Source organism: Equus asinus, chromosome 19 (genome assembly GCF_041296235.1).
Source record: "Equus asinus isolate D_3611 breed Donkey chromosome 19, EquAss-T2T_v2, whole genome shotgun sequence".
Taxonomy (NCBI): Eukaryota; Metazoa; Chordata; class Mammalia; order Perissodactyla; family Equidae; genus Equus; species Equus asinus.
In genome coordinates this window covers 6,047,790-6,054,626 of record NC_091808.1, presented here as the reverse complement: position 1 = coordinate 6,054,626, position 6,837 = coordinate 6,047,790, and the positions used below count along the sequence as shown (strand labels likewise).

The window sequence follows — 6,837 nt, the reverse complement described above, 5'->3', positions numbered from 1 at the left end:
ACCTGGCCAGGTGTGAGAAAGCTGGGATGGTGGGGTACGAGTGGTGGGTCTGTAGTTCTGTATCGATGTCAGCCACCCTCCACCTGTGGGGTATATTGGGTTTACCTGTGGCTCCCAAGCGGGGTCCAGGCCAGCTGCCTTCACAGAGCTCTCCGGAAGATTCTGTCGTGCAGCTAATAGAAATGATTGGGTGTGTGAACATGGGCGCTCCTTGTACACAGACTGGTGGTCTTCCTTCACCAGTTCCTGCAAAGGCAGAGCCTGTGATATAAGACTGATCACAGACAAACAGGTTGATTTCAAAAGCAACAGTTTAAAATTAGTTTTGGAATGAATTATAGTGAAATTGATAACCTTCCACTGGGGCAGGGGAGAATTCATTTTTAATTGCTTTAGATCACATTTTTTCTGCTTGATTTACATTTCAAATGTTTCTGATCAACTTTGCTAAGAAATATTTTGAAGATTTTTGCTGTGTTTAAGCAAATGATGTCTGCTAAGCGTATAACATAAATATATTTTTCTATATATAGACACATAGTTAAATATGTATGCCAGTGTTTTGGCTTTGAGGTTTTCAAAAAATGTGTATTCAAATAATGTAAGAGATCACTACCACTGTGTAAGAAAAAGGATGAACCAATAACTTGGTTAATTTATAATATATCATAAATATACTATATTAATAAAAATTTTATTTTAATTATAGATTCATATGCAGTAAAAATATTTTTAAGTAGTATAAAGGAAGTGGAGACTGAGATATTTAAATGGAAACTTGGTATATTTTTAGTTCTCGAATGGGCTTTTAGTATTTGAGCTTACTCAAGAGACAGGATAACAAGTACTTACATTGTCTTTAAGATGCTGCCCCCTTCTGGTGATTTAACTTAATCTAATACTAGCAGTCAGTAGCAAAATTGTATTCTGCTTCTTTTCCTATTTAAATCTTATTTTTATTATTAAACCTGAAAAAACTGGATTCAGCAGTGCTCTCTCTTGCTCTGTCCGTCTTCTACTGCTTGAGACACAGGAATAGCTTGCTGGTCTCTCTACCGTTCCCACTTTTTTAAAGATTTTATTTTTTTTTCCTTCTTCTCCCAAAGCCCTCCAGTACATAGTTGTGTATTTTTAGTTGTGGGTCCTTCTAGCTGGGACATGTGGGATGCCGCCCCAGCATGGCTTGATGAGCGGTGCCATGTCTGTGCCTAGGATTCGAACTGGCAAAATCCTGGGCCGCCGAAGCAGAGCGTGTGAACTTAACCACTTGGCCACGGGGCCGGCCCCCCTACCCTTTTTAAATGATTGTATTTTGCCTTCTTGCTGACTGTCTCATTCTGTCCTTCCTTCAGCCGAGGCGTGTGACACCTCTACCTGCTGGGTGCCGTGATCGGCATTTCCTGAGGTTTAGCAGTTTCGTTATTTTAGAGAATTGGGAATATGACGTGTAGTTTTCCAGATTATTATTTTTATGATATAAACACAATTTTAAGAGCATTAAAATAATTTTTAAAGACATTGAATCTCACCCCCATCCAGAGGAGGTGGCTGGAGTCAGGACCCCAGGATTAGTATTGACAAGGAGGAAGAGGGGGCGTCTGTGTGTCTGAGGCTCCTGGGACGTGGGGGATGGCCCAGGTGAGAGGGGTCTGTCTCTCACCAGAGGAGCCTGTCTGTTTCAGGCCTGAAGAACTCGCTCAGATTTCCCCAGGAAAGGGGTTTCAGAGAATAAGTGGGCAGCCTTGAATAAGTGCCCTGGCAGAGGAGTGAAGGGGCAGCCCAGGAGCCAGGATAATTGGGTGGGAAACTAAGGATTTATTGGGGAGCCGGCCAGCATGGTTATGATGCCTTAAAAATGACTGCTGGGCTCATCGCCGATTCTTAGAGCTGATGCTTAGGAAAGCAGGCTTCCCGGGGGAACAAGCCCTCTGGAGGGCCAGAAATGGTGGTTTCATCCCGCAGGACCCCATGTCCAGTGTAAACACTGCAAGACATCCTGAGAACGTCAGTGGTCCCGAGGTCTAGAATTCACTTTACCCCTAGACTCCATCCAGTCCACTACTGCCTGCTCCGTATGGTTTCACTTTTCGTAGACAAATATAGTACTTTAAATTATGCTGTTATTTATAACTAAGTAAGGCCATGGCATGTAGATTTGTCAGTGCCAGTTATTTTAAAACTGAAGCCCGGACTGTTTTGGGACTCATTTTCAGCAGCCACCGGTAGATGGAGGGAGTGAGAACCGAGGAGAGAGAATGTCCTGCTGCTGGGTGTTGGTGTGACTCCATTGCTAACCCCGGGCTCACTCAGAAATCCCCTGTGGATACAGCTGAGATATTTATAGCTGATGATGGATATGAAATTCACAAAAGCTAGCTGTTGACAGCAATACGAACTGGCAAAGTCTATTTTAGGATGTTTCTGTCGCCTTTGAAGATTAAGAAAAATGTATACATTTATTTGCCTTGCTAAGAAACATTTGAGAGTAAATCAACGTAAACCAGGGTGGGTTATTAAAATAATACGGAGAACCACAAGGTCAAAGGATTTTCTTTTCAGAAGGAAGCAATGGCATGCTGCTTTGCATAAGTTGTACACTGGGTGTCAGGCATTTCTCACGTTTATGAGGCTGTGTTCTTGGAAACGATTGTGTAAGGGCCTCAGGTTTGCTGTGAGGGCCTGCTGTGCTCTGGGTGGGAGCGTAATGCCTTGAGTCCCTGGAAATTGCCCATAAGCACAACCTTTAATTTCAAGTCACGTATACGTGGCGCAGCTATGCATGGACCCTGTAAACACTTCCAACCCTGGATAAGGGGATTAAACATGGGGTGAGAGAACCCAGCCACAGATGTTGGTTCACGTTTATTCAACAGATGCTCAGGCCAGGAGGCAGGGGCACCATTCTGATGACTCTGGATGGGCTGTGGAATCTTGAGGAAGCAGACCCCCTTGTGAGTCTCAGGGGAGGGTCTGTGTCCTAGACTGGAACCCAGGGACCTGGGAGGGGGAGCAGGGACACCTTGTACAGACTCCTCCGATTCCAGGTGCCCACGAGTCACCCAGGATCTTGCAGGTCTGGGCTGTACCTGATAGTCTGCATTTCTGATGAGCTCCCCACCGCTGTTCCCTGGTGCAGGGTCCAGGGAGCTCTGGAACTGTGCGATCCTTAAGGCAGGCGGGTCTGGTGGTCCAGGGAGGATGGGAGAGACTCGCTGGAGGACCCTCATTGTCCCTAGAGAGTTGTTCTTCCATTGTGAGCCTCAGGTCCCTTGGGGAGAGAGGGGCAATTTGGTTATTTTAGTTCTCACGTGTGGGCAGAGAGGTGAGCGAGGGCCCCATTCCCCTCTCACTTGCTCTGTGCACCCAAGTAGTGCCTTTATTTAGAAAGCACGTGAAAAACAAATTCTTCATTCACGGATCTAAATATTTGGGGCTGCGCATGGGCTCAGCTGCTCTAAATATTTGGCTGGTGTGGTGAGCAGGAGCCCGTCTTCCTTTGTTGACCTTTCTCTGTGTGATGGAGTGCACAGACAGGCTCATTGTTTTCCTTGCAGCAGGTAGAAACGTGTTTACTCAGATGCCTTTGGATGCTTGTGCTAAATCAGTTTGAAACGCTTCTTTTTTTTTTTTTTTTTTTTTTTTAACTTGTGGAGGATTTACTTGAAGCCAAAAAGGAAACTTCTGGCTGCTTCTAGAGGGCACCCCAGTTTACGCAGCTGATTGCTTCCTCGTAGGCTGAGAGAGCCTGTGCAGGTGTCTATTTTTAGCTGCTGAGGGTGTGCGAGCTGCAGTAAATTACACTGTGTGTGGCGGGCCTGTACGTTTTCTTTCTTCCTGTCCCAGTTTTGCCCAGGAGGAATCAGATGACGGAGAAGGTGGGGGTGAGGCGAGGAGGCTGGGGATGTGGTCTCTGTCTTTTGCCCTGGTGCCCCGTCCTGGGGTGGGGGCAGGGAGCTGGGCACTGCAGGGTGAGCTGTGGAGGACCACCGGGGGTCTTTGCTTTAATTAATCAGCCAGTGTGAAGGGCGGTAATTGGTGGTAGCTTCTCCACATATAGGAAATGACTACAAAGTCGTGTGAGGCTTTAACGCATGGCTACAAAAATAAATTTAAAAAATTCCCCATCAAGTCAGGATTTGTACAAAGTGGTCACTGAGCTTTGGAAAATGCACATGACTTTGAGGCCCCTGCCATTGCTCGCGTGTCCCTGGAACCTTCCAAAAATGGCTTTGAGAGCCCGTTCACCAGCCCTAAGACAGAAACCTGCAAAAAACCAAACAATGGGCAAAGGACTTGGTGAGATATTTTTCCAAAGAGGCTATACAGACAGCCCACAGGCACCTGAAAAGATGCTCAGCATCATTAGTCATGAGGGAAACGCAAATGAAAACCACAATGAGATATCATGTCCACTTGGTAGTGTGGCTGTTAAATCAAAAAGACGAGAGACAACAAGTGTTGGCGTGGGTGTAAAGAAGAGGGAACCCTTGTGCGCTGTTGGCGGGAATGGAAATTGGTGCAGTTATTATGGAAAACAGTGTGGAGGTTCCTGGAAAATTAAAAATAGAACTACCATATAATCCAGCAATCCTACTTCTGGGTATATATCCAAAGGAAATGAAAATAATGTGTAGAAGAGATGTCTACACTCCCATGTTCATTGCAGCATATTCGTGATAGCCAAGACGTGGAAACAACCGAAGTGTCCATGTCCGAATGAATGGATAAAGAAAATGTGGTGTATATATATACAATGGGATATTATTCAGCCATAAAAAAGAAGGAAATCTTGCCTTTTGTGAAGCTACAAATGGACCTTGAGGGCCTTGTGCTAACTGAAATAAATCACACAGAGACAAATACTGTATCATCTCACTTATATGTGGAATTTAAAAAAGCTGAACTCACAGAAAGTGAACAGATTGGTGGTTGCTGCGGGCTGGGGGTGGGAGAAGTGGGGAGATGTTGGTCAAGGGTTGGTCAAAGATGTTGTTCAGACTTTCAGTTATAGGATGCATAAGTTCTGAGAATGTGATATACAGCATGGCGACTATGGTTGACAATGTTGTATACGTGAAAGTTGCTAAGGAAGTAGATCTTATGTGTTCTCACCACAAAACAAAACGTAGTTGTGGGAGGGACTGGAGGAGTTTACTAAGCCTATAGTAACCATTTCACAATGTGTACGTGTGTCAAATCATCACGCTGTAGACCTTACACTTACATATGTTATATGTCAATTGTATCTCAGTAAAGCTGGGGAAAAAGAGAAACCTGAGGACCACTTGTGAGCATCGCTCCTACCTGCTCCCTTTTTGGACCCTGCTTGTTCTGCTTGGCTCAGAATGATTATGGGCTTTTCCCCCTCAAATGCAAGCAGACCACCCTTGAGGATGTTCTAGAGAGAGAGCACCGGCCCTGGGGCCAGCGGAGTCTTTGCACTTACACCTGCTTGAGCCGAGGCCAGGGAGATGAGTGGGGATCTCCCAGAGGAGGGTGGTGGGAGTTTCTCTGGCTGAGGCAGTACCTGACCCCAGGACGTGGAGGATGAGGAGAGTCAGTGTGTATGACGGACTCAGGGAAGCTCCTGTTTCCTGGTGGAGGTGAAACTGTTCTTTCAAAACGGGCGAATAGGCACAAATTGCAGCCACAATAAACCGCACGTTGCCAACTTCACAGGAATATAAACAGCCTTCAGGGAGCACCCCCTCCCTGCTCTGTAGTCATTTAGATACTTGTTCAGCAAATAAATGTTCAAGGCCCCACATCCAAAAAGCCATGAGGGATGGAACTGTTCTGGAACTCATTTGGCCACAGATCCACACGTGATGACCTAACAGGAGGCCCTTTATGGCCTCTGTTTACCCCCCTTGGTGTGAACATTGGCATTTCCCTGTGGAACTATCGATGCACCTGGCCCCGGGGCTGCCCCGCAGGCAGGTGCACTGGGTTACCTTTCTCGGGTCTTAATGCAGCTCTCCTTGTGATGCATACCAGCACCTCTGGCTCACTGTGCCCCAGCCTGAAGCTGCAATCGCCCCCAACCCCCACCCCGCAGCCGTCCGCCCGTCCCACCTGCAGCCTTGCCCATCTCAGCTCACAGTCGCTTCATTGTCCTAGTTAGTCTTTCAGACCCCAAACCCCAGGATCATCCATGATGCCTCTCTTTTCCTCGCTGCCCCCCACACCCGATCACCCCCTGGTTCCACCCTCCGTGTAGGAAGAATCTCGCAGTCCTGGACACCTCCACTGGACAGCCACTGTCTCTCTCGGGATTACTGCACTAGCCTATCAGCTGGTCTCCTCGATGTCACCCCACCCCCCATGGTCCATTCTCAGAAGGCTTCCAGGTGACCCTTAAACCCAAGTCACGTCCCTCCAGATTTTGCTCCTGCAGTGATCTCTGTGGCACTCAGAACAAACACCAAAGACCTTACAGTGGCCTGTAAGGACCGGAGCCTGGGGTCAGCAGATGATGGCCCGAGGGCCGTTTTGTATGATTCTTGAGCTAGGGATGGTTTTTATGGTTTCACATGGCGGGGGGGGGGGGGGGGGGGGGGGGGGGGGCAGAAAAGTACCTTGTGGTGTGTGCAAGTCGTATGAAATTCAGCGTTCAGTGTCTGTAAATAGCATTTTGCTGGCTCACAGCCACACCCATTGCTTACTTGTGGCTCCGGCTGTTCTCAGGCGACGTCCGCAGAGTTGAGTAGCGGCGACAGAGACTACGTAATACCCTTGACTGTCTCTTGGCCCGAGAAACCTAAACAGTTTACTCTGGCGCGGGGCAGGAGAGGTGTGCCAGCCCCTGGCCAGCCTCCTGTCCTCCTCTCCAGCCGC

At 47.5% G+C, this 6,837-nt stretch overlaps 1 protein-coding gene and 1 long non-coding RNA gene across 6 annotated transcripts in view; one reads left to right on the top strand and one right to left on the bottom strand.

Moving 5' to 3' along the window:
* Positions 1-6,421, bottom strand: part of LOC139041030 (uncharacterized) — a 28,561-nt gene extending 22,140 nt beyond the window's left edge. The window contains exons 1-2 of the long non-coding RNA XR_011495491.1: positions 3,087-6,421; positions 106-246 (exon numbers count right to left, since the gene is read on the bottom strand). This is a non-coding gene — a long non-coding RNA (uncharacterized lncRNA). The remainder of the gene's footprint in view (positions 1-105; positions 247-3,086) is intronic.
* Positions 1-6,837, top strand: part of AGAP1 (ArfGAP with GTPase domain, ankyrin repeat and PH domain 1) — a 559,975-nt gene that overhangs the window by 91,140 nt on the left and 461,998 nt on the right. The gene's annotated exons all lie outside the window — the stretch shown is intronic.